The 25,499-nt window shown below is 35.0% G+C and overlaps 2 long non-coding RNA genes across 12 annotated transcripts; one reads left to right on the forward strand and one right to left on the reverse strand.

The window, feature by feature from the left end:
- Positions 1-1,254: 1,254 nt before the first annotated feature.
- LOC125498232 (uncharacterized) lies at positions 1,255-4,567 on the forward strand. Of its 4 annotated transcripts, none has more exons than XR_007275070.2 (4): positions 1,255-1,593; positions 1,791-2,077; positions 2,340-2,464; positions 3,397-4,567. It is a non-coding gene; the product is annotated as an uncharacterized LOC125498232 (long non-coding RNA). The 4 variants fall into 4 exon arrangements; XR_007275069.2 differs by having other exon boundaries at positions 3,415-4,567; XR_007275072.2 differs by having other exon boundaries at positions 3,455-4,567.
- Positions 4,204-24,340, reverse strand: LOC104905893 (uncharacterized). Of its 8 annotated transcripts, none has more exons than XR_008967912.1 (6): positions 22,811-24,340; positions 22,652-22,717; positions 21,954-22,140; positions 12,880-12,939; positions 10,185-12,193; positions 4,204-5,252 (listed from the first exon to the last, which is right to left on the reverse strand). It is a non-coding gene; the product is annotated as an uncharacterized LOC104905893 (long non-coding RNA). The 8 variants fall into 8 exon arrangements; XR_008967914.1 differs by having other exon boundaries at positions 4,204-4,507; positions 5,193-5,252; positions 22,652-24,340; XR_008967918.1 differs by adding an exon at positions 21,526-21,597 and having other exon boundaries at positions 22,652-24,340.
- Between the last annotated feature and the right edge of the window lie 1,159 nt (positions 24,341-25,499).

The raw sequence follows: 25,499 nt of genomic DNA on the forward strand, positions 1-25,499 counted from the left end.
AAAGAGGAGTTCTAGAAAGAAGCCAGAAAGAACCATACAGGATCTTTAGGCCGAAGTTAAAACCATTAAAGCTGACATAAGAGATCTTAAAACAAAACAACAGCATGACTCTGCCATAATTCAACTTCTAACCTCTCATATTACTACAGACACCCCTAACGAGAGTGATCCTGACACCGACCCAGGTGAAGAAAATAGCCCAAAAGTCCCAGAGGATTTCCTCTTTGTTTTAAAAGAGATCAGTTCTAGAAAATATTATATAAAGGTTACACTTGAATTTTCTAGTGATTTCATAATTAATACCATAGCTTTATTCGATACCGGGGCAGATTTAAATTGTATTAAATCTAGTCTTGTCCCGAGACGTTTTCATCAAAAAAACTTCTGAAAGACTTAGCTCGGCTAATAACACCAAGATGCAAATAGAAGGAAAAACTGAAGCCAGCATTCTTAATCAAGGTCTTTCACTAAAAAGCCAGTTTGTCCTTGTTACCAATATACACCATTCTGTAATTTTGGGAACACCTTTCATAAATATAATAACCCCTTACAATGTTAGCTATGATAGGATATCCTTCAAAACCAAAAATAAGAAACTAGAATTCCTTTTCCTAGAAAAACCAAAAACTAGGAATCTCAACATTATAAAAGCAAGTTCTATTTACAATAGTGAGATAAATTCTCTTATCAACCGAAAGCAAAGTGATGTGCACGATCTAAAACAAAAAATCCATTTACAAAAGATCGAAGATCAGTTACAAAGTAGTGCTCTAAAAACCCAAATAGCTGACTTCCAAAGTCTCCTTGAACGAGAAGTCTGCTCTGATCTTCCAAATGCCTTATGGGATAGAAAGCAACACATGGTCGACTTACCTTATGAACCAGATTATGATGAGAAGAATATCCCTACCAAGGCCCGGCCAACCCACACTAGTAGAATAAATGCTATTTGCTGTGGTGATATTGCTGCGATTTTACCTATAAGCAGCAATATAACACACAAAAAGAAAAGAAAAAATAGAAATTGACAATATTGCTGCGGTTCCCGCCCAAAACCGCAGCAATATTGTCTAACGGACACTTTTTGAAAATAATGTGGGGCCTTAAACAACAAATATTGCTGCGGTTTCCACGTGGGACCGCAGCAATATATTAAAAAAATATTTTTTTTAATATATTGCTGCGGTCCTACGTGACAACCGCAGCAATATGTGCTCCTCTCATTAATTCTTTTGGCCAACTTAATTAGGGTTTCTATCTCTCTCACGCCTCTCTCCTCATTTACACTCTCTCACGCCTCTCTCCTCTCTCAGTTTCTCTCACACGCCTCTCTCCTCTTTAAGATTTTCTCTCTCACGCCTCTCTCCGACTTTCTCTCTCCTCTTTCAGACTATCTACTTTCTTTCTCCTCTTTCAGACTTTCTCTCTCCTACTTCGACCATCTGCTTCTTCCACCCTCTCATTCTCTCATCTCTTTCATCGGTCCCAAAGTTTCAAGATCAAGATCTGTTTCAAGATATTGGTATTCAAGATCTGCTTCTTCAATTCGACCCTCTCCCTGGATTTCCAATTAGAAGGGGGAGTTGATTTGAGGTATGAGATTGTTAAGATTCTTGGATGTAGTTTTTTTTCCAGCTCTGGCCTATAATACAATTGTGTTTATTGTAATATACTGATATAGTACTTAATGATGCAATATGTGTGCATTCTGTTCCATGATAATTTCATCTTGAAGTTCTGGTAGTAAATTGGATTATTGGAATTAAGTATTAACTTGAACAAACATGCAGGTCCACAGATAGAGACAATTGCATTTACCACTTGATTGGGGTGGTGGAGCATTCTGGGACAATGAAACAAGGCCATTATGTGGCTTATGTTAGAGGAGGTGACAGAAGAAGAAGAGGATCGGAAGAAGAAGATAGACAAGCACATTCAGTATGGTATCATGCCAGTGACGCGAGTGTTCGTGAAACAACCTTAGAGGAGGTTCTGCACTCTGAAGCATACATTCTGTTTTATGAGAAAGTTAAGCTCTGATCAAGATCTGTTTCAAGATATTGGTATTAAGCTACATGTGCGTCGTTTGGTTTCAAGATCTTTGTCTTCTTCGATCTGTTTTGTATTTTTTACTTTTTTTTTCTTTAATTTTTTATTTTCTTTATTAGTTTTATATTTCTGTTTTGGTTTTTCTTTTTGTTCTTTTTACTTTATTCTACTAGTTTGAGTTTCGTCGAGTTTGAGTTTGGTAATCCTTTGTTATTATATGCATTATTTTGAGTTTCAATTCATGTGAATATGTTTAATATGTTTTTTTTACTTTGTTGTGGTTTTCGTAGTCATGTGCTGCTATTGCTTGTTGGATGCTGTTGCGTTTGTTGGATGTTGCTGCTGTTGTTGGCTTGCTGCTTGTGGTTGCTGTTGTTGCAGGCTCGCTGCTTATAAATTCAACAATTTGATTTTGGTAAATTCATATGACATTGACACATATGTTGTGTTTTGAATTAATTTATGATATTATATTAGCTCAATGCAATTACCTAATTTTGTTCTTCAATCAAACAAGCTAAGATCTTAATTATATGTTGTATAAAAATTAAACTATAGAATTTTATGGAAGCATTTGCATTATGCAAAGCAACATGAAAATTAATAAGACATTTAATAGTAAACACTAAGAAACTACTCCATCCATTTCCTAACGATCTTCCTTGTTACTGTTCTTACAGATACCAAGGACGATCCATTTGTGTGGGGTAGGTAAAGTAGGAGAGAGAAAGGGGTTAGATAAATAAATAAATAAAAAGGGGTCAAAGTATGAGAGAGAAAGGGAGTAAATTAAAATTGAATTAATAATGTAATGTTGGACCATATGATAGGGACATGAGAGGGTAAAAAGGGAAAAAAAATTCCAATTAAGTAAAAAAAATAAAAGAGTGAAGATATTTTTGGAAACACACTCAAACGGAAAGAGGGAAGATCTTTAGGAAACGGAGGGAGTAATAGCTAAAAAGCAACCAAATAATCTCATTAACAGTTAAAACACTATTACATGTACTAAAATTACATAAAAAATTTAGATAAGCAAAAAATTGTTAATATACTGCGTATATACATACATGTTGTGACTTGTTATCTAGCCTCTATGGTATATACATCAATAGATGTCAAATCAAAACAAGAGAGCAATATACACAATTAATTCAAAAATAAATGAAAATATAAATATAAACAAGTACATGATACTCAAAGTTCAACCCTTAAATTGTATGTAATTTAATTTTTTATTTAAATAATTATTAAATGTAAGCAAATTTATAAATTAATATATTTAAATGATTTTATAGATATAATAAAATAATTGGATATTAGTAATATCTGGTTGAGTATGGTCAGGTTCGGGTTTGAATGCAGGTTTGTCTGGTCAGGATTAATCTTGTCGGTTGCCGATCAGGTCTGAGTAATTCCAGGTTAGGTTTCGGTCAAGTCTGGGGGACTAACAAAAGGCAAGGCTAAACAAAATGCACAAAAAAAAGACTCCAATATTCACGATGTTCACAAATTAGGTCTAATGATATTAGAGTTGTAATATCATGTATCTATGTTGAACCCTAGTTTTGATGATGACAAAGGAACAAAGATGCAAACTAAGTAGTGAACTAATGAGTTATTTAAGTGTATGATTTTAAGGTATCATTGAAAGGAACAAAGAGAATACTAAGTCAAGGAAGAAATCAAGTGAAGATTTTGAAGGCTAAGTGAAGATGTTTCTTTGATTGTTACTGGAGAAGCATTGGAACAAGAAGAATAAAGCAAGGCGTTTTTATTTTCTAGTTTCATTGTAAGGGAACAAGTAATGTTGGTAAGGAACATTGGCAGTTTTATTTGAGAATGATAGTTTGTTCCTTTGTAAGGAACAGACGAATTAGCACTAAACAAATCAGTTAAAAGGAACTTATGAATAAAAGTAACTAGACTTAGGCTCGAAACATTATAACAGTTCACTAATGGAAGTTGAGTTATAACACCCCTGAATTTCGAGTGATTCATTAAATTAAATAATTTTAAAATTCTATAGAAAATTCGGCAGAGTTCCGTTTGAAAAATGGACTGCCTAAAATTTAATTTAGGATTGGCGTCCGAATTTTAAACCTGTTTCAACAATCAGCAATCCAAAATCCAAATTCCCAACAACTTCACCCATTTCAAATACCAACGAAATTCCTGTATAACTACTCGAAATCCAAACGTGTTATTCCACGATTATTACAAGAATAATCGCTAAGGATCGGAAGAACTACCTGCACCAAAACTAATTTAAAGTTTATTTTAAACTATTACTACCCAACCGAATAAAGATTTAGGTGGATTAATATTTACAACCCAAAGTCTCAAAATATTGATTATATATAAGAAATGCACCAGAACAGAACTATTATAATTATATTTACGCAAAACTAGTGGACGTTGCTCTCCGCCCATACCCCGACTCTAAGCCTTCATGTACCTGCATATATCAAGCATGTAATATCAGCCAAACAGGCTGAGCAAGATTCAATACTGTAAAGCCAAATACATATGCAGGTAGGATGCATTAAATATATCCTACAAATCATTCACTTTTGCAATCCCAATACTAAATAAAACATTGTAAAATATTTTTCTTCATTTCTTTTCCAAACCAAATACTTTTCTATTTTCTCTGCTAAAACCATTTCTTTCAGAATCTTACAATCATAAATCTATGGAATGGAACGAACTTTATTTCCCATTGGGCTAGCTAGGCCCTCCGGGTAACTATTAGACAAAGACCCCTAGTGTGCACACCCCACAAACGGTCAAACCATAGCAGAAGATCTAAGTCTGAGGTACTGATCAACGTACCCCCCAACTATTCTGTAATGCCGAGACGATCCCAACAAAGTTCCAATTCCTTGAGACACCATAAAGGCAATCCCAACCAGTTTAAAAACATAAAACTATCCATAAATCTTTTCTGTAACTATTCTATAATTCAAGGTTTGAAAACAAACTATCCGTATTAGGAGGAACATCCTCCTATTCAACCAATCTCAACTCAAGAGAGAAACATACCTTTATAATCTTTTCTCGTAAATATGAAATTTTAGTTGGAATCTTATCTTTTGTAGACCTTTCTCGTAACTATTAAAGATTTGAGTAAGGAATCTTACCTTTTAAACTATATCAAACCAACTAGCTCAGTCAATACGGCTCCTCAATGAAACCGGAATCTACAATATAAATGTGTGTACTTCGTAAGTAAAAGACTTGGATACAACTAACTCTAGTTCACAAAGCCATCAACCTTTTCTAATTTCACATAAAACATCAAACAAATATATCATGTTCTTTTATCATATAAATGACTTTAATGTTCTAACGTCTAAGTCAAACCGTCTAACTTAAACCGTCTAACTAAAACCCTTACCAAATTAATCAAAATCATCTTACTTTATATAAATCAACATTAAAGAATCATATGTTCATATGGTAACTCAAAAGTTCATTATGAAGCAATTATATGAAAAGTAGAGTTTTAAACCAACTATATAAAATATGAAATTTGAACAGAAACTTAATATGAGCATAACTTTCTCCTACGAAGTCCAAATCAAGCGTTTCTTGAGCCTATCTTGAGTAAAATTTCAATATGAACAACTTTTGTGAAATAGTATTTTTGCTAAAAATGCCCGTAAACTGCCTAAAAATGCAAAATACGAACCTGAACTGGTAATTCTACGAATTACAGCACACTATATTCAATTCACTTGAACATTAACAAGCTTCCTACTATTCTAAACTAACTATTAAACTCATGAATGAACATTCAACTCAATAAATTCCACACCCAAACTCTACAATTAAAAACCCCAATTCAATTTCAATCTAAAAACCCTAACTTCATAATTTTTAATAGAAAACTTAGATTAGTTGAGGAATTCATCTTACCCACTAATATAGAAGAGTGGGGATGAGAAATAACTTGCAAACTCCCCTAATTCGAGCACCAAATGCTCCAAATTACAGCAACGACGACCCCCCTTTTCTTTCTTGCGCCGCCTACTTCTATGCGTTCACCTCTAGTGGCGGTTGTGGTTGTGTCGTCGGCACGGTGGTGTTGTGTGATGAAGGAGAATGTTAAAGATTTTGAGAGAAGAAGATGGTGAAGATGTTGAAGATGGTGAAGAGGGTGAATATGAACGATGGTGAACGGTGGTGAATGTCGTTGTTTTGTTTTGTTTTGTTATTCTTTTTTTTTTCCTTTTTCTTTTCTTTTTTTTTTTTCCCCTTTTCCCCTTCTTACATATATGTGAGTATTTCCTCTTATTACTATTATTAGTTAATTACTTACTAAACTTGTTCCATATAAGCATATAAATTATTTACAAAATAATTCCTAAAGATAAATGAATTTAATTATTAAATAAACTAAAATATATAATATAGTTAATAAAATAAATAATAAACTGTTTCAAAAATCGGGGTGTTACAATCTACCCCCTTAAAATAAGTTTCGTCCTCGAAACTTGAAACAATTCTTAAACTCGTAGCGAAAATCCTATCACTTACTTTAGCTCATTAACTTTACATGTTTAGCCAACTATCTATTATTAAAGTACGAAAGATAATAACTATATAGTATCAAACTTGCACATAAACTATCTCACTAGCATACTCTCAACATGCCATTAACTTTCAGGTAGAATCAAACACTTAATACAAGTCAAAATTATCTTTAAATACTAAGAATTGAAATGAAATCATACTAATTCCACCCTCCCTAAAAAAATTAGTTACGTCCTCGTAATTATAAGCGTACCTATATATTGAAATAGGTGGGGATATTGAGCTTGCATCGCATCCTCGGATTCCCAACTAAGTTCATCGTCCTTGTGGTTCGACCACAATACTTTCACCAGTTTAACTTCTCCATTCCGAGTTGCTCGAACTTTACTATCAAGAATTTTCATAGGGACCTCAACATATGAAAGGTTATCTTCTAGTTGCAATTCATCAGGTGTGAGTACATGTGAGGGGTCACTAATGTACGACGAAGTTGAGAAATATGGAAAACGTTGTGAACTCGAGCTATCTCTGGAGGTAATGCCAATCTATAGGCAACTTCACCTATCCTTTCTAGGATCTCATACGGTCCGATGAATTTAGGGCTTAACTTTCCCTTCATCCCGAATCGCATTACTCCCTTTATAGGAGAAACTTTCAAGAGTACTTTCTCACCGACTTCAAACTCTGCATGTCGTCGGTATTTATCAGCATAACTTTTCTGTCTATCTTGTGCCGCTTTCATTTTCTGTTGTATCAGTTTTACTTGTTCTACAGTTTCTTGGATCATTTCAGGGCCAAGAACACAAGATTCACCAATATCACTCCAACAAAGAGGACTACGACACTTGCGGCCATACAAGGCTTCATATGGGGCCATTCCTATTGAAGAATGATAGCTATTATTATACGAGAATTCTATCAAGTCCAGTCTATCTTCCCACGAGCCTTGAAATTCTAAGGCACATGCCCTCAACATGTCCTCGAGTGTTTGGATTGTGCGCTCTGTCTGACCATCAGTAGCAGGATGAAATGATGTACTCATTTTCAACTGTGTCCCTAAGGCTTCTTGAAGCTTCTGCCAAAAATTAGATAAGAATCTACTATCTCTATCGGACACAATGTCCTTTGGCACACCATGTAAGCGCAAAACATTCTTCCTATATGCATCGGCTAGCTTTTGATGTTTCCATGTATCTTTCATTGGTACGAAATGGGCAGACTTGGTGAGTCGGTCCACAATGACCCAAATCATGTTATTACCATTAGGTGTTCTTGGAAGTCCAGAGATAAAATCCATAGAAATTGAGTCCCACTTCCACATTGGAATCTCCAAGAATCTCGCCTTGAGGTCTCTTGTGCTCAAACTTGACTTTTTCGCAAGTCAAGCACTTGGAAACGTACTCGGCGACCTGTTGCTTCATGTGAGGCCACAAAAAGGTGATTTTGAGGTTTTATACAACTTGTCACCTCCTGGATGTACCGAATATGGAGTCAAATGAGCTTCATCTAAGATTTTCTTCTTCAGTCAGGTATGTCGGAACACACCACCTACTCTTATAACGAAGACTCCCATCTGCATGGATCTTAAAATAAGCATCTTCAGTATCTTGAACCTCTTCCATCTTTTTCTTCAGAAGTGCATCAGTAGCTTGGTTCTCCTTAATCTCATCGTACACATCTGGTTGCAATGTAAGGGAGTTAAGCTGTGCTCCAACTCGGACAAGTTCGACACCAAAATTCTGAAATTCATCTCTAAGTAACTTCTCGAAAGTGTTGTGTACAATGAGTGAGAAGATTTCCTGCTAAGCGCATCAGCGACAACATTGGCCTTGCCTTCATGGTATTGAATCTCCATATCGTAATCCTTAATCAGCTCTAACCATCTTCTTTGTCTCATGTTCAACTCTTTTTGCGTGAAGATATACTTGAGGCTTTTATGATCAGAGTATATTTTGAATGAAGTACCAAGCAAATAGTGACGCCAAATTTTAAGAGCAAAGACTACAGCAGCTAATTCAAGATCATGTGTGGGGTAGTTCGCCTCATGAACTTTTAATTGTCTAGACGCATAAGCTACAACTTTCCGTTTCTGCATAAGCACACATCCAAGGCCATTTCTCGAAGCATCTGTATACACCTCGTAGTCTTGATCCCCATTAGGTAAAGTTAAGACTGGAGCTGTAGTAAGACGCTCCTTCAACGTCTGAAAAGCCTTCTCACAATCATCATTCCATTCATACTTGGTGCACTTCTTCATCAAACTTGTCAATGGGCGAGCTATTTTGGAAAAATCTTTCACGAATCTCCTAAGTAGCCGGCTAGACCAAGGAAGCTGCGAATTTCAGTCACATTCTTCGGAGTAGACCATTCAGAAACCGCTTGAATTTTAGATGGATCAACTGAAACACCCTCCTTAGAAATGATATGACCAGAAAAGCCACTTTCTCGAGCCAGAATTCACATTTGGAGAACTTTGCATACAAGTGATTTTCTCTCAGTATTTGCAAAACAGCACGGAGGTGCTCTTCATGTTCACTCGCATTCTTTGAATAAATCAATATATCATCAATAAACACAACAACGAATTTATCCAAATAAGCTCTGAATACCCTGTTCATTAAATCCATGAACACCGCTGGAGCATTAGTCAAGCCAAAGGGCATAACTGTAAACTCATAGTGTCCATAACGGGTACGAAAACTGTCTTTGGGATATCTTTATCTGCAACACGAAGCTGATGGTAACCTGATCTCAAGTCGATATTAGAGAATACTCCTGCACCGGAAAAACTGATCAAATAAGTCATCTATCCTTGGCAATGGATACTTGTTTTTCACAGTGACGTTATTGAGTTCTCTGTGGTCAATACATAATCGTAGGGTACCATCCTTCTTCTTCACAAAAGAACTGGTGCACCCCAAGGTGATACACTAGGTCGAATGTAGCCTTTATCTAGAACTCTTCTAATTGAGTTTTCAGTTCTCTCATCTCAGCAGGCGCCATTCGATAAGGTGGCTTAGATATAGGTCCCATTCCAGGTACCAAATCGATGTTAAATTCCAAATCACGCTTTGGAGGCATATTAAGAATATCATCTGGAAACACATCTTGATACTCATTCACAACTGGGACATCTCCGAGCTGTGGTCTTTCCTTACTAGTATCATGAATATGGCAAAGGTACATAGGGCATCCCTTCCTTAAATAAGACTTCAATGTAAGAGCAGAAATAATCTTCACTGGACGCCACTATAAAGCACATGAACACCCTTATGACTCTCATTGTTACCTTTTGTTTCGGACAGTCTATCTTGGCTTTATACTTTTCTAGCCAGTCCATCCCTAGTATTATATCAAAATCTTTCAAAGGAAAAACTATTAGGTCAGCGAATAAGGTAGTTTCACCATAAGCTATAGGGACATCTAAATACATCCTATTACACGTGACACTTAGACCAGAAGGAACGAAATATCGGCCTCACAAGGTGTGACACTTTCTAAGTTTAACCTTTTTGCAAAAGTTTCAGATATAAATGAATGTGATGCACCTGAATCAAATAGAACGTAGGCAGGTGTAAAATAGATAGAGAAAGTACCGGTCACTGCATTCCCCTGGTTATCTGCATCTGCTTGCTTAAGATGATTAAGGTTCCCCGTGTTTTTTTCTCAAGACTTCTCTTAGCCTGAGCAGCATTAGCCGTTCCTGCGCTACGATTTGTAGCTGCAGAAGTAGTTGGGCGATTACTAGCTGTACTAGCAGTGGGTGTCCTCAACACCTCATAATTGCGGCCAATCTTAGCATCAGGGTTAGTGAAACACTCATAAGCTCTATGCCCCTCCTTCTTGCAATAATTACACGTCACCTTATTGCCTTCACAATCCCTCCCTGGATGATTGTTTTCACATCTTTTGCAGAAATAACGACGAACAGGTCCTGGGTTGTTTTGGGATTGAGATTGGCTCTGGGCTTGGCTACGGGGCTGAAACGAACTCTGAGCACTCCTTGAGGCTTGTTGACTCTGACCTCCTCTATTGAAGTTACCCTAGGACCCCGATTATCAAAGTTTCTGCTCTTGTTTTGACTAAAGTTATTACCCTTATCCCATTGTTGGGTACTTTCTTTTGTAGGAGCTTTCATCTTTTCTGCGGCTTTCCTTCTCTCCTTGATTCTCTCGGCATTGCTAGCACGAGTATAAACTTCGTTCAAGGTCGTGAAGTCGGCCGCTCCCATATTGCTAAGAAGTTCAAGATCAAGTTTTTCCTCGAACCTCTGAGCTCTTTCTTGTTCATTGGGACCAATTCAGGCACGAAACGAGACAACTCAAGGTATTTAGTATAAAAGTCTTGGACAGACATATCTCCTTGCTCCAGCTGTTCAAACTCAGATCTCTTCCTTTTCCTCATATGAGGTGGGAAGAACTCAGCGCGTAGGCCTTCTTGAACTCTTTCCAACCAAATTCCTTTGTCTCCACCTCCTCAAAACCATCCTCATCGTATGTGACTTTGGTGGTAAAATTATCTTTGTTGTTGGTCCACCAGATATCAGCATCTTCAGTGAGATGGTAGGCTGCGGAGTCTACTCTATCTCTTCAGGGACCTGGAGAGTGACGAAGATCTTGTCAAACTCTCTAATCCAATTCTCCATCTTCACGGGGTCGCCTTTTCCATCATACTTAGGCGGCTTCTTCCCGTCAATTGCTTTATGCACAGCACAACTTCAGTGATAGCTACTTTGCTAGTGCTAGTAGTAGCAGCTCGTGCTTCCGCTAGCAATTGCACACCTCAATCATGGCCTTATTAGACTCGGCCATCTGGCGCATCAAAGCGCGCATCTCTGATGATTTGCTTCTTTCGCGCTTGTGCATCTTGTAAGCACATAAGGTAAAAGAACTTGAATCTCGATAAAACACGAGTATAACACATTGATTGTCATAAAAGAATATTAACTCTCAAATCACGATCTACAAAAACAATCACATAATTAATTAAGCATAAAACAACAACAGAATATACACTTCTCGTGTATAACCCATCTCACTTTCTCACCTCGGTTGTCAAAATTTTAGTTTCCTATCATCTCTAACTTAACCCAGTCCTTTATTAACCTAGTTCTGATACCAACTATAACACCCCTGAATTTCGAGTGATTCATTAAATTAAATAATATTAAAATTCTATAGAAAATTCGGCAGAGTTCCGTTTGAAAAATGGACTGCCTAAAATTTAATTTAGGACTGGCGTCCGAATTTTAAACCTGTTTCAACAAATCAGCAATCCAAAATCCAAATTCCCAACAACTCCACCCATTTCAAATACCAACGAAATTCCTGTATAACTACTCGAAATCCAAACGTGTTATTCCACGATTATTACGAGAATAATCGCTAAGGAAGAACTACCTGCACCAAAACTAATTTAAAGTTTATTTTAAACTATTACAACCCAACCGAATAAAGATTTAGGTGGATTAATATTTACAACCCTAAGTCTCAAAATATTGATTATATATAAGAAATGCACCAGAACAGAACTATTATAATTATATTTACGCAAAACTAGTGGACGTTGCTCTCCGCCCATACCCCGACTCTAAGCCTTCATGTACCTGCATATATCAAGCATGTAGTATCAGCCAAACAGGCTGAGCAAGATTCAATACTGTAAAGCCAAATACATATGCAGGTAGGATGCATTAATTATATCCTACAAATCATTCACTTTTGCAATCCCAATACTAAATAAAACATTGTAAAACATTTTTCTTCATTTCTTTTCCAAACCAAATACTTTTCTATTTTCTCTGCTAAACCGTTTCTTTCAGAATCTTAGAATCATAAATCTATGGAATGGAACGAACTTTATTTCCCATTGGGCTAGCTAGGCCCTCCGGGTAACTATTAGACAAAGACCCCTAGTGTGCACACCCCACAAACGGTCAAACCGTAGCAGAAGATCTAAGTCTGAGGTACTGATCAACGTACCCCCAACTATTCTGTAATGTCGAGACGATCCCGACAAAGTTCCAATTCCTTGAGACACCATAAAGGCAATCCCAACCAGTTTAAAAACATAAAACTATCCATAAACTTCTTTTTCTGTAACTATTTATAATTCAAGGTTTGAAAACAAACTATCCGTATTAGGAGGAACATCCTCCTATTCAAACCAATCTCAACTCAAGAGAGATACATACCTTTATAATCTTTTCTCGTAAATATGAAATTTTAGTTGAAATCTTATCTTTTGTAGACCTTTCTCGTAACTATTAAAGATTTGAGTAAGGAATCTTACCTTTTAAACTATATCAAACCAACTAGCTCAGTCAATACGGCTCCTCAATGAAACCGGAATCTACAATATAAATGTGTGTACTTCGTAAGTAAAAGACTTGGATACAACTAACTCTAGTTCACAAAGCCATCAACCTTTTCTAATTTCACATAAAACATCAAACAAACATATCATGTTCTTTTACCATATAAATGACTTTATGTTCTAACGTCTAAGTCAAACCGTCTAACTTAAACCGTCTAACTAAAACCCTTACCAAATTAATCAAAATCATCTTACTTTATATATAAGTCAACATTAAAGAATCATATGTTCATATGGTAACTCAAAAGTTCATTATGAAGCAATTATATGAAAAGTAGAGTTTTAAATCAACTATATAAAATATGAAATTTGAACAGAAACTTAATATGAGCATAACTTTCTCCTAGAAGTCCAAATCAAGCGTTTCTTGAGCCTATTTGAGTAAAATTTCAATACGAACAACTTTTGTGAAATAGTATTTTTGCTAAAAATCCGTAAACTGCCTAAAAACGCAAAATACGAACCTGAACTGGTAATTCTACGAATTACAGCACACTATATTCAATTCACTTGAAATTAACAAGCTTCCTACTATTCTAAACTAACTATTAAACTCATGAATGAACATTCAACTCAATAAATTCCACACCCAAACTCTAAAATCAAAATCCCAATTCAATTTCAATCTAAAAACCCTAACTTCATAATTTTTAAAAGAAAACTTAAATTAGTTGAGGAATTCATCTTACCCACTAATATAGAAGATTGGGGATGAGAAATAACTTGCAAACCCCCTAATTCGAGCACCAAATGCTCCAAATTACAGCAACGACGACCCCCTTTTCTTCCTTGCGCCGCCTACTTCTATGGCGCTCTAGTGGCGGTTGTGGTTGTGTCGTCGGCACGGTGGTGGTTGTGTGATGAAGGAGAATGTTAAAGATTTTGAGAGAAGAAGATGGTGAAGATGTGAAGATGGTGAAGAGGTGAAATGGTGAACGTGGTGAAGACGTTTGAATGTCTGTTTTGTTTGTTTTGTTATTTTTTTTTTTTTTTCCTTTTTCTTTTCTTGTTTTATTTTTCCCTTTTCCCCTTCTTACATATATGTGAGTATATTCCTCTTATTACTATTATTAGTTAAATTACTTACTAAACTTGTCCCTATAAGCTATAAATTATTTACAAAATAATTCCTAAAGATAAATGAATTTAATTATTAAATAAACTAAAATATATAATATAGTTGATAAAATAAATAATAATATGTTTCAAAAATCGGGGTGTTACATGAGTAAATCATGCCTAAATAATAGGTAATCGTTTTTAGTCTAAGAGAAAATCTGTTTTTATGGAAAATCCTTTTAAGGAAAAGATTTTGTTTTTCGAAAAAGATAAGAAAAATATTATTCGATTTTTAAAGGATTTTATCTAAAAGATAATATTTTCTTAAAGATTTAATTTTAGTTTTAATTTTAAATCTATTTTAAATTAAAACTGATTTTCGGATAATGCTCAAGTAATTCCTATATTCTAGGAGCAGTAACTAAAACATGTCCACGTCCAAGCAGAGATCATGGGATCATGGGATGCGTTATGGAACGTGTTCCTTGAGGGAAGGAACATCATGTGATAATGGTTTTTAACATGTACACGATTTTAATTCCCACGTTCTATATTACTGTCACTATAAATATTGAAGTCTAAGTAAGTCCCAAATTGTGTCTGACTAAGTAATTTAGTGAGTTTAACTAATTAAGTGTCAGTGCCTTCATTCTCTCATAATAGCCATTTGTTCTTTGCTTACTTACTCTAATTCCACTAAGCTTATTTCGATCAATTGTATTTTTGTTTTTGGGGTAAGGGGACTTTGAGTGAAGATCTGTAAGAGAGAAGCTTTGAGTAAAGCTAGTAAGAGTGAGAAAACTTCGAGTGAAGTTGAGAGGAACTGTTGTTAAGGGAACAGTGGCTCAGGAACTTGAGTTTAAGAACTCAAGATGTGGCTCGAGAATAGAATTAGGTTGTAACAAAGTTGTTTGGCCTAATTAGTGAAAGAGTTGAATTTAAAATCCCTATTGGTCGAGGTTGTTTCTTCTTGTTGGGCCCAAGAAGTTTTTCCTCGTAAAAATCCCTTGTGTTCCTCTAGCTTGTTTATTTGTTTAAATTTAAATTTCCGCAAAAAAAGTTACGTGTATTTCTACACATACAATTCACTCCCCCTCTTGTAGTGTTCCTAGGGAAATAACAATCTAAAACATGGATCTCTATTATATAAGTCAAGAGGAGATATGGTATTTCCTGTAAAATTACTTTTTTGCTCTTCACTTATTTAAAAATGCTTATTTTAAAATATTCAATTCCTTCTTGATCTACAATTATGTATAATAAGCAAAGTTAAGATTGTCTAGCTTATAATAAGATGTAATGTATGGATAAAACTTCCGCACAAAAATATGCTTAAAAGGAAAAAAATCGATTGAAAATTAAACTTGATATAACTAAAACAAATCCAAACAATTGTAAAATACGAAATTATTAAGTTTATTTTGATCTAAACTTTCAATTGCAATTACAATCTCAAAGAACATACATTAACAGCCCATAAACATACCGAGGAAAATAAGAGGGCAGTCTAAACTTTTTATTTTTTAGCTTTTATAATTGTCGTATGAGTCGATTAGGATAATTTATCATTTTATCTATTTAAAGGTTCGCAGTAATCGTTTGTGTTAGTTGGGATAATCCATCTCATCATTTTATTTTAGTGTAGAATTATGTCATGATTATTAGATATATTTTTAAAAATATGTTCGTAATTTAAATACATTAAAGAAATAGGCTTATAGCATTTAATTTCTCAATGTAATGTTACGCAATAAATTACATATATATTAGAAAGAGATTAGCATATCTCATCCAATAATATCGACCTATAGTACATTCTGATACATGTTCGTTTATCACATTGAAAAAAAGTTGTAAATGATCAAATTGAACTACAATAAATAATATTAGTGCCTCTTGGCGCTTTTTAATGTTAGGTTTGATGTTAATATGTTGTTGCACGTATTGCGTGTATATAAAGCTAGTATGTATTAAAAGTAACTCAGTGACGGCGAATAAAATATTTACTAAAGAAAACTATTTTTCCTCATTTATTTGTGGTGTTATAGATTTCAAATTCTTTGTTACTTCGACATCGTAAGATCCTTTTTTGTTAACAATATCCTTGAGTAGTTGAGTTTTTCCCCTCTGTATTTAGTTTACTCTATTTTTGTTTGATACTCCATATCTTAGTCGAGCTAGCCTGGTCCACACTGATATTATTGTCGACCAAAGAGACCAATGTGACATAGTGACCATTTTGTCATATAGTCATGATAAGTGACTTGGTAATTCAGGTATTACTAGGTGTAACATCCCGAAAATTCTTTATTTTCCAAATTACCTTTTTAAATATTAAACTTAGAGAATCATCAAAGCATTATCGCCCGTATGATAACGTCTCGACTTATTCAGAATTTTGCAGCGAAAAACATAATAAATAACCTCATAAATAAAACTTAGTCAAACCAACAAAAGTCAAAGTCAACAACAATTGTCAAAACTAACTACAATAATTAAAGCCAATAATGAAAAGTCAAAGTCAGCTATGGTAAATGCTCTACAAACTCTCCTACAGTCCCGAACCCATGATGCTCACCTAGATGGGTCATCACAAGATCAATAAGGCATAGCTGTGATCAACATACACACAAAAGCATGTAATCAGCAAAGCTGAGTACTACATATTAACCAATAAATAATCCTAACATGATACTACTACATAAATAAACAGGAATAAATAATAATAAGGGTTTTTCTACGTAGTGCCCCTATGTTTTTCGAAATTTTACGTTGTACCCAGCCTTTTTGAACTCTCCACATTGTATCCCTAAACTTTCTAAACATCACACAAAATATCCTTGCTAATAGAAAATCCTACTCCAAACCTCACATAGTTTTCAATTTATCAGATCATATCCCAAACCTCGGTCAACTAACAAGGCTAAAACATCCTACTCCCCCACAAGGTAAGAAAGTCCCAAAATCTATTGTTTGATATCGTGTATAAGGATATTGTGGGTAACATTAAGAAATCTTAGGGGTACGACGTGGAAATTTTAAAATTATCGGGTACAACATAGAATTTCATAAAACACAAGGGTACTATGTAGAAAAACCCTAATAATAAAGATAACTCAAACCGAACCAAACTTCACAACCAACATTTTATTTACTTCAAATAGAATAGTCAATGGAACGAGTTGTCTAACTAAAAACCAGCCTTCCCTCTGGAAGACGAAATATGGGAGCGACTCCGTATTCCCATGACCTACGATATCGAGGAACATTTAAAATAAAAATAGGACAAGGTGATCAATCCGGTCCCAGGAAAAGCCATGGGCTACCTCCATGTACACAGGCTAACTTTCTACTTATCCAACACTTCAGACGTGCCCAAGTCTAAAGCTACTGCTATCCACCTTTCACTTTACGTGATTAATAATTTATTACTTGTTATGACTCACAAGCAATACATATAATACAATCATTAAACAATCATAAACTTTTATACTTATCTTAGAATTAGATAAGTGATCAAATAGCTTAAAAAAGCCAAGATTAATTTCAACTTTAATCCAATCTTCATTATTTGTTGAACCTAGCTAATAACCAACCAACCTTTTAAAGGTATAAAATATCAACTTACCAAATAAGCCCTCGGTCCTTATAAAGTAGTGAAATAATAAAAAGGGAACAACATAAAATAATCACGATCCAAAAAAAAAATATATTAATCCCTCATATGAATTAATAAAATAAAGTTTCTAAATCACATATGCTTCCATCAATCTTCCATACAAACATAGTATAAATATCATAATCAACATGTTTCACTCAATAGCATAAAACATGCAAATCCAACTTAATAGTAATCACATATGAACTCAAAATTGTTCCCTATGCATGATACTATATAATTTGCGTCCTTAAAATCATGATACTAATCCAATCAACACATAGGTATGTACGTGTAGAAAAACGAGTGACCACTTTCACAACTTTAAAAGTCACCTAAAGAGAATTCTCCGCCTAAAACAACCAATATAAATCCACAATCAATCCTTTATAAATTAACAACAGTAATAGTAAAATTCTTTAAACCCTTCTTGCACGTGTTTACCTTTCCCATCATTAAGACTTAAGTATTAAAGCTTCCTAGTATAATACTACTATACTAGCTGTCAAAAACTCTATGAACTCACGTTTTTAAATCATAAATCTCCACCAACAATATTATTTTCAAATTTCCAGCAACATATTATATATTAAAACTCTTTGTAAACATGCTTAAACATATTTAAATCATAAGAACAATCAATCTCATAAACTATAACATACTACTATTATATTCCAACCTTTAAAAACCTAAAAATTCATGCTTTGATAATTAAAAATTCAACTATAACATAGTAAGTAAATCTGAATTTTTATTTCTTCAATACATAAATTATATAATCTTAGATTCATAACTAAATCATCAAACTATAAATTTTTAAACATAACACATCAAAACAATTCTTAAAAACACAAACTTTGCATTGAAGATAACTTGAGGAAGAAGAAATTAAACAAACCAAAGGAATAGAGAGAAACACGCTGTCGAGGGAAAGGCGGTGGTCGGCTGGGCAGGTGGCGGTGGCAGCAGTCGGCTAGGGGAGAAGGACGGCGGTCGTCGAGGAGGAGAGTGAAAAAAAGAAAAATCGAGAGAGAGAAGAAATAGGAGGAAGGCCGAAATATTTGGGAAAAAAGGAGGAGAGAGAAATTAATTGTGTGGAAAAATTGGGGTTTATATAAGTTCCCCTTGGTTTAGGAAAAGGTGATTGGGCTCAAATAGAGTTTAATGACTAACGAAATTAGTGTTTGGGTTCCCCATACCAAATTAGGAGTCTTTTTCCTAATCTAAATAGTGTTTGGGTTCCTCATACCCACCTAGAAATCCTTTTCCAAATCCAAAAATTTTCTTAAGCTTTTAAAATAATTTTTCAAAGCATGCGTAAACAAAAATATTTTAACTTCTTTAAATCATTAAAATAATTCCTTTGAATTTTAAATAGTCAACCTTTGAAGAAATGAATCATTTGAATGCTAAAATATATTTAAATATAAATAACTATACATTAAAATATATTTATAAAACTCGTAAATTTATGGGGATTACAATCTACCCCTCTTAAAAGAAGTTTCGTCCTAAAACTTGACACGAAAACTCACAAATTTCAAAAGGTTTTAACTCAACTTCCTTTTGAGAAATACTTGTGTCACTCATGTGCACACCTTTTACCAACTTTAAAATCACTTATGTTACTCATGAATACATTTTCCATGCGGAGAATCTATTTATTTTGCACCAACATGTGCAAATTGCCAAAATAAGCACAAAAATACCATAAAATAGGTAAAAAGCGCAAAATTCTATCGCACTCTACGCCCCTTAAAGAAAACGAGTTACGCCATCGCAACTCACCTCAAGGAACAAATCTGAATACTTCTTCTTCATTTTATCTTCGGCTTTCCATGTTGCCTCTTCAGACTCATGGTTAGACTAAATCACTTTCACGATATTTACATCCTTATTGCGTGTACTACACACCTTCTTATCAAGAATATTCACAGGCTTTTCCTCATATGTGAGGCTACTATCGATTTGGATTCTTTCAGGCTCCAAAACATGACGTTCATCAGGGATATATCGCTGGAGTTGGGAAATATGAAACACTTCATGCATTTTCTCAAATTCCATTGGCAGAGCTAACTTATAAGCTACCTTCCCAATTCTTTGGAAAATCTCATATGGGCCTATATATTTGGCACTTAGTTTTTCCTTTTCCCCAAATCTTATCACTCCCTTAGTTGGTGATACTTTCAGAAACACTTATCACCTACTGCGAACTCATCTTCTCGTCGCTTTAAATCGACATAACTCTTTTGCCTATCTTGAGTAGCTTGGATTCTAGCTTGAATCAACATTAATTTTTAACGGTTTCCTCAATGAATTCTGTCCCCAATACTATATTCCCACTAAAATATTCCAGCAAATGGGATTTCTACACTTCCTTCCATACAGTGCCTCAAAAGGCGCCATATTAATACTCGCATGATAACTATTGTTGTACGAAAACTCAATCAAGTCTAATTGGTCTTCCCAACTACCTTGGAAATCAATAACACACGCTCTCAACATATCTTCCATAGTTTGGTTGTACTCATTTTTAATGTTGTCCTAAGATTTAATTGGAGCTTTTTTCAAAATTTCGAGAGGAATCTCGAATCATGATCAGAAATGATATCTTTTGGAACCCCATGCAATCTCACTACATGCTTAATATACATTTTCGCAAGTTTCTTCTTCTTCTTCAATGTCTCTTTAATTGGAATGAACACGGCTGGATTCATCAGACAGTCCACGACAACCCAAGTAGCGTGTCATTGCCATTTCTCGTCCTAGGCAAAGCAGTCATAAAATCCATTGAAATGGGATCCCACTTCCATCCAGGAACCTCTAAGGATTGAACTTTCCCCATGGGTCTCTTATGATCTATCTTCATTTTTCTGACAGGTTAGACATTTAGACACGAATTCAGCGACCTCACGCTTCATGTTTGGCCATTAATAGATCTCTTTAAGAAATTTGTAATGATTACTACAACTATAGAGGCAACTAGCTCTCTGTATTTCCATCCATCTGACGGAAACATCTTCATGGTTGTAGAGAAACTTCAAGGGTATGCAAATTACACATCTTGGAAGAGATCAATGGAGATTGGCCTGACTTCCAAAAGAAAACTAGGATTTGTAACAGACTTGATTACTAGAGATGAGAAGGGTACTATTACAGGAGAAGCTTAGGATACATGTAATAGTATGACTATATCCTGGATATTGGGTTCTGTGATTGAATCCATTAAAAAACCAATGATGTTTGTGAGCAATGCTTATCAAATATCACTAGTGCAAAAAAGCCCATTTGATGCGGTCAAAATCAGGCTTATTAATCCGCATCGGATGGGCTCGCAGCAAATCCAAAAAATTTACTAATCCGGTCCAAAACTAGATCAGTGAAGCATATTAACTGATCCAATTTTCCATGAAAAATCGAATCAGTTAAGTATAAGTTTCATTAAAAAAAAAAAAATCAGACCAGACTAGCTGATCCGATTTCCAACAAGAACCGTATCAGCTAGTGCAAAATCCAAGATTAAAAAAAATCTACCTAGCAGCAAGCAGCAGCACCTGCTGCCACTTGGTGCCAGCTGCCTCCAGCTCCACAAGCTTGCTATATTGTAGTTCACAAATAATTCTTTTATACCTTTTCAATGAATAATTAATAAATTATTCATAAAATATACATAATAAAATTATGAACACTATGAGCATAGCAAGCAGAACATAATAAGATTACGAAAAAAATGATTGGACATGAAATCTTTGATTAAAACGAAAATGAGGAGCTTGAGAAAGACGTTCAGCTTATAAAGCTTGGCTAAATCAAGATTGTAGAGCTCCAGCCATAACATCAACTACCTTCTTAGGCACAGGGAACCATACATAATGTCCAAATTTCAAGTATGTAAAGCTTCGGAAGCTTTGTAATGTCTGAAACAGAAAAAGAAATATTGACTCACAATATAAGTGAGTACAAAAATTGAGATGGCTTATTATTCACAAAGAAAGATAAATGAGTATAGTAGTGCCTTCTTTTTTGACATGATATCAAGTTTAGTGCATTAACATGAGCCGGGGTGAAAATTAAGTGCAAGTTTAGATGTGCTTATGTTGTTGTCGAAATGTTAATAATGTGCAATGACTAAATTTTAATCTCATCTAGGGTTCTAAAAACTAATTTCCACCAAAAAAAACCTACAATTTTCGATCAAAGAAACCAAATTAGACTGCAAAACATCACCTTAATAATTTAAAACTACAAAAACTTATAGCTGAAGCAAACTCACTGTTTAACTTGTCATTCTGCATGTATTCGTATACAAGGAATCCATGCTTTCCATCGACTCAATACCCGATGAAGGAAACCAGATTTGGATGGTCCATCCTGTTTAAGATGTCAACTTCCACTCGAAATTCACGCTCGCCTTCTGCTTTTTTAAGCGGGGGCAACTCCATTTTCTTGATTGCTACAATCTGCAGGATCCACAAAGCAGCAGCATTCATAAGCTGAAAGCTTGATGAGATTTAATGGTAATCGTTTATTATAATGTTATCTTTTTTCAGTCATATGAATGAACCTACTAAAAGATTAGATGGTGAAGTTCAAATTGAATCCCATGCTTTGCTTTAATTGCTTATACAATTTGAGAAAATCCTTGAAGCAGAAAAAAAATGTGTGAAAACTCATGGATTACATATATACTTACATATGTTGGCATGTTAATAGTAATAGATGTGCCTACCAGATTTTGAGGGGAATTGTAAATGTCGAAAACAGCAAGTGTAAGACAAGAAAATTGCTTAGACAACTTAGTGGCAACTGCGTTAAGCTTTGAAAGTCAAAATAAAAGGATAGTAAGTGAGCACTGGAAATATAAAACATACTCATATTTTAGAATCTAAATGTATAGGCCAGCAGCCTAATGACAACAAAGCAAACAAAAAAATGAACTATTCTTGGGCTTAGCTAATAAGTTGATCATACCTGGAGAAGAACCATAGAGCTGAGGTGTCAAGGTACATCACTTTAGCAGTTTCTCCGCTGTTGCTACTGGAAAGTAGCAAACCAACATCAAATGAGCAGCTCCGGTTTCCGAAACATAAACCAAGAAGACAAAAGGAGGAGAGTAAAAAAAAAGAGAACCGCAAAGATGCCCAGTAGAATTTGTGCCGCTGTCCCTGGCATAACCAATATTGAGCAGACTTTGCAAAGTTTTGGGTCTCCAACGAAAATACATCCCCGAATGGAACACTTAGATTTAGCCACTATATCAAGTAGGATGCAGCAAAGGAGAGAGCAAAAAGACACTGAAAAACATATATAAAGGGTAAAGAATAAAGGCAGAGAAATAAAGAAAAGTCTACAAGGAAAAGGGAGAAAAAGAAAAGAGAGAGTTATAACTTATTAGCCACAAACCAACCAAAACATAGGGATGCATTCTTCTTTATGTGTAGATGGACTTATATTGGAATACTAAGAGGTCTAAAACTCAAATTACATCTAAGCATCTTCAACATAATGTAGAAAATGAAGCCATAAGTATAACAGAGCAATCAAAGCATTGAAATTCAAGGACCGCATGCAGAAAGATCAAATCAATAAAAGTTGATAATCAGGTGCCCTTTTCTTGCTCAAAGAAATAAAAATTCATATTAGTGTCAATCTAACACAAGGTGGAACAACAACATGGGCAAAAGCTAATTCTAACATACAGTTCTCAAAAATCTTAGAACAAATGTAATTGACCATCAAAAGCAATAGAAGTTCACATTAGAGTGCGGTTTTTTCTGTTTTGTATCCCACAAAAAAGAAATTGTCAATGATTTTAGCCTTAAATAGATTCCTGGCCACAATAAAATCTATAGAAGATTCAGAATAATGAGGACTTCATCTACTACCATTCACTTACCATTCAACAAAGAAAGAACACATATGCAAAGGAATTGAGTGAACTTGATACTAATTAAGCAAATATATTAATATCATTCCAAATTTAATTTTACACAAGAAAAGGCAAGGATATTCTAAATTTGCAAGAACGATCTTGAAGAATTCATCAACTTTGAGGCACAAGAACAATTCATCAGCATCATCAGCATCAATTACTTTTACTCCTCATAAAACACACAAAATGAGCCTAAAACCCTGATTTAAATCCCCACAAGATCGATCCCTAAAAACCCTAACCTCGCTAAAATCAACCTACTCATCACAAAAACCCTAAATTCCACAAAATTCGACACAAATCGATAAAACACGATTCAATTGCAGCAAAAGCAACATCGAATTCAAAATTTCAATCATCAAAAAAGCAAAAAAAAAAAAAAGAACTCAACGATGTAGAAAATGAAGTACAGATCTGAAATACTGTGAGAACGACAAACTTCTCAAACTCAAGAGCTCTAGATGCGAGTTTCACTGTGTTTCCAAGTACTGAAGTACCGCCATCGCTAAACTTTCCAAGATTTTAGGTTCGCGAGGAGCGAAGAAACGAAAAAGAGGATGGATCAGTAGAGGAAAGGCGTTTGAGAGGAGAGGCATTTGATGAGGGATCAGTAGAGGATGGAGGGGAGTGAGGGGAATCGATAGAGGGTTTGTCATATTGGGTGAGAGAAACGGCCCGTTCCTTTTGGGCCGTTCTAAGGGAGCAAGCAGGCAGCGAGAAATGAATGAAAAATCTGATGCGGTCTAGTAAAAATCGCATTTGTTTTTTTTATTTTGATGCGGTCCACAAGAGGACCGCATCAGATTGTCCTCCCAGCTTTCCCTCCTATTTTTAATGTTGATTTTCGGATGCGGTTTTAAAGAAACCGAATCTGTTACTAAGTAACATATAAGGTTTTTTCCACTAGTGTATGAAAGCAACTAGTGAAGAGATTCTCTCTCACCAATGGATCAAGGAAGTATAACTTAACGAGGTGTTATATGAAGAAAAATAGCAAAGTAGGCAGGTGAGTGAGTATTACACTACGATAAAATGTCACTTGGAGGAACTAAATGCCCAGAATACTCTACGTCCTATCCTTGATGTGACTATCGAGATAACCAAACTCATTGAAGCTCTTACTCAACTACAAGATGAACACAAGATGTTTTAATTTTCAATGAACTTGATGAATTCTATGGAACTCAGAGAAGTTATATTCTCATGATGACTCCACTTCCTTCAATAGAAACTGCATGTAGCTTATTAGAACCAGAAGAAGCACATAGAGATTTGCTAAGCTAAGTGAAAGAAGAAACTGCAACCCTAGCCATGTTTAGTGAAAGGGAATGAGGAGCTACAAGTAGTGTACAAACATCTACACAATGCATAATGTGTAGCAATGTGGGGACACAACGGAAAATTGTTGGTCTGTAGTTGGGTTTGCAAAGAACAAAACAAGAAACCAAGCTCTTCCTTATAACAAAGGAAAAGGGAAGATCCCATATATATGGTCAACAACGATGGACCAAAGGAAAACAATCTGGTGCCAAAGTGGTTGCAATTGCTTGAAATCAGAGTGATAACATGTCTATCTCTAACAACAACACCATAAAACAATTACTGCTCAACAACTTGAGCGACTCCCAAGACTCTTGCCTACCCCACCAAAAGATGAAGATACTGAAGATGAGATTGATATACACTACTCAGGTTTGGTGTCATGTTACTTTGCTGGTCTGTAGAAATAGATGCATATGGATTCTAGACTCTGGTGCATCAAATCATATATATGACTTGGAATTTCTCGATGTTGGAACATGCTATAGTCTATAAAGACAACTCATTGATTAATTTACCAACTGATGAAACTTCCAAAATCTCAAACATAGGAAATATCATGGTTAA

The sequence above is a fragment of the Beta vulgaris genome, chromosome 1 (assembly GCF_026745355.1).
Source record: "Beta vulgaris subsp. vulgaris cultivar EL10 chromosome 1, EL10.2, whole genome shotgun sequence".
Taxonomy (NCBI): domain Eukaryota; kingdom Viridiplantae; phylum Streptophyta; class Magnoliopsida; order Caryophyllales; family Amaranthaceae; genus Beta; species Beta vulgaris.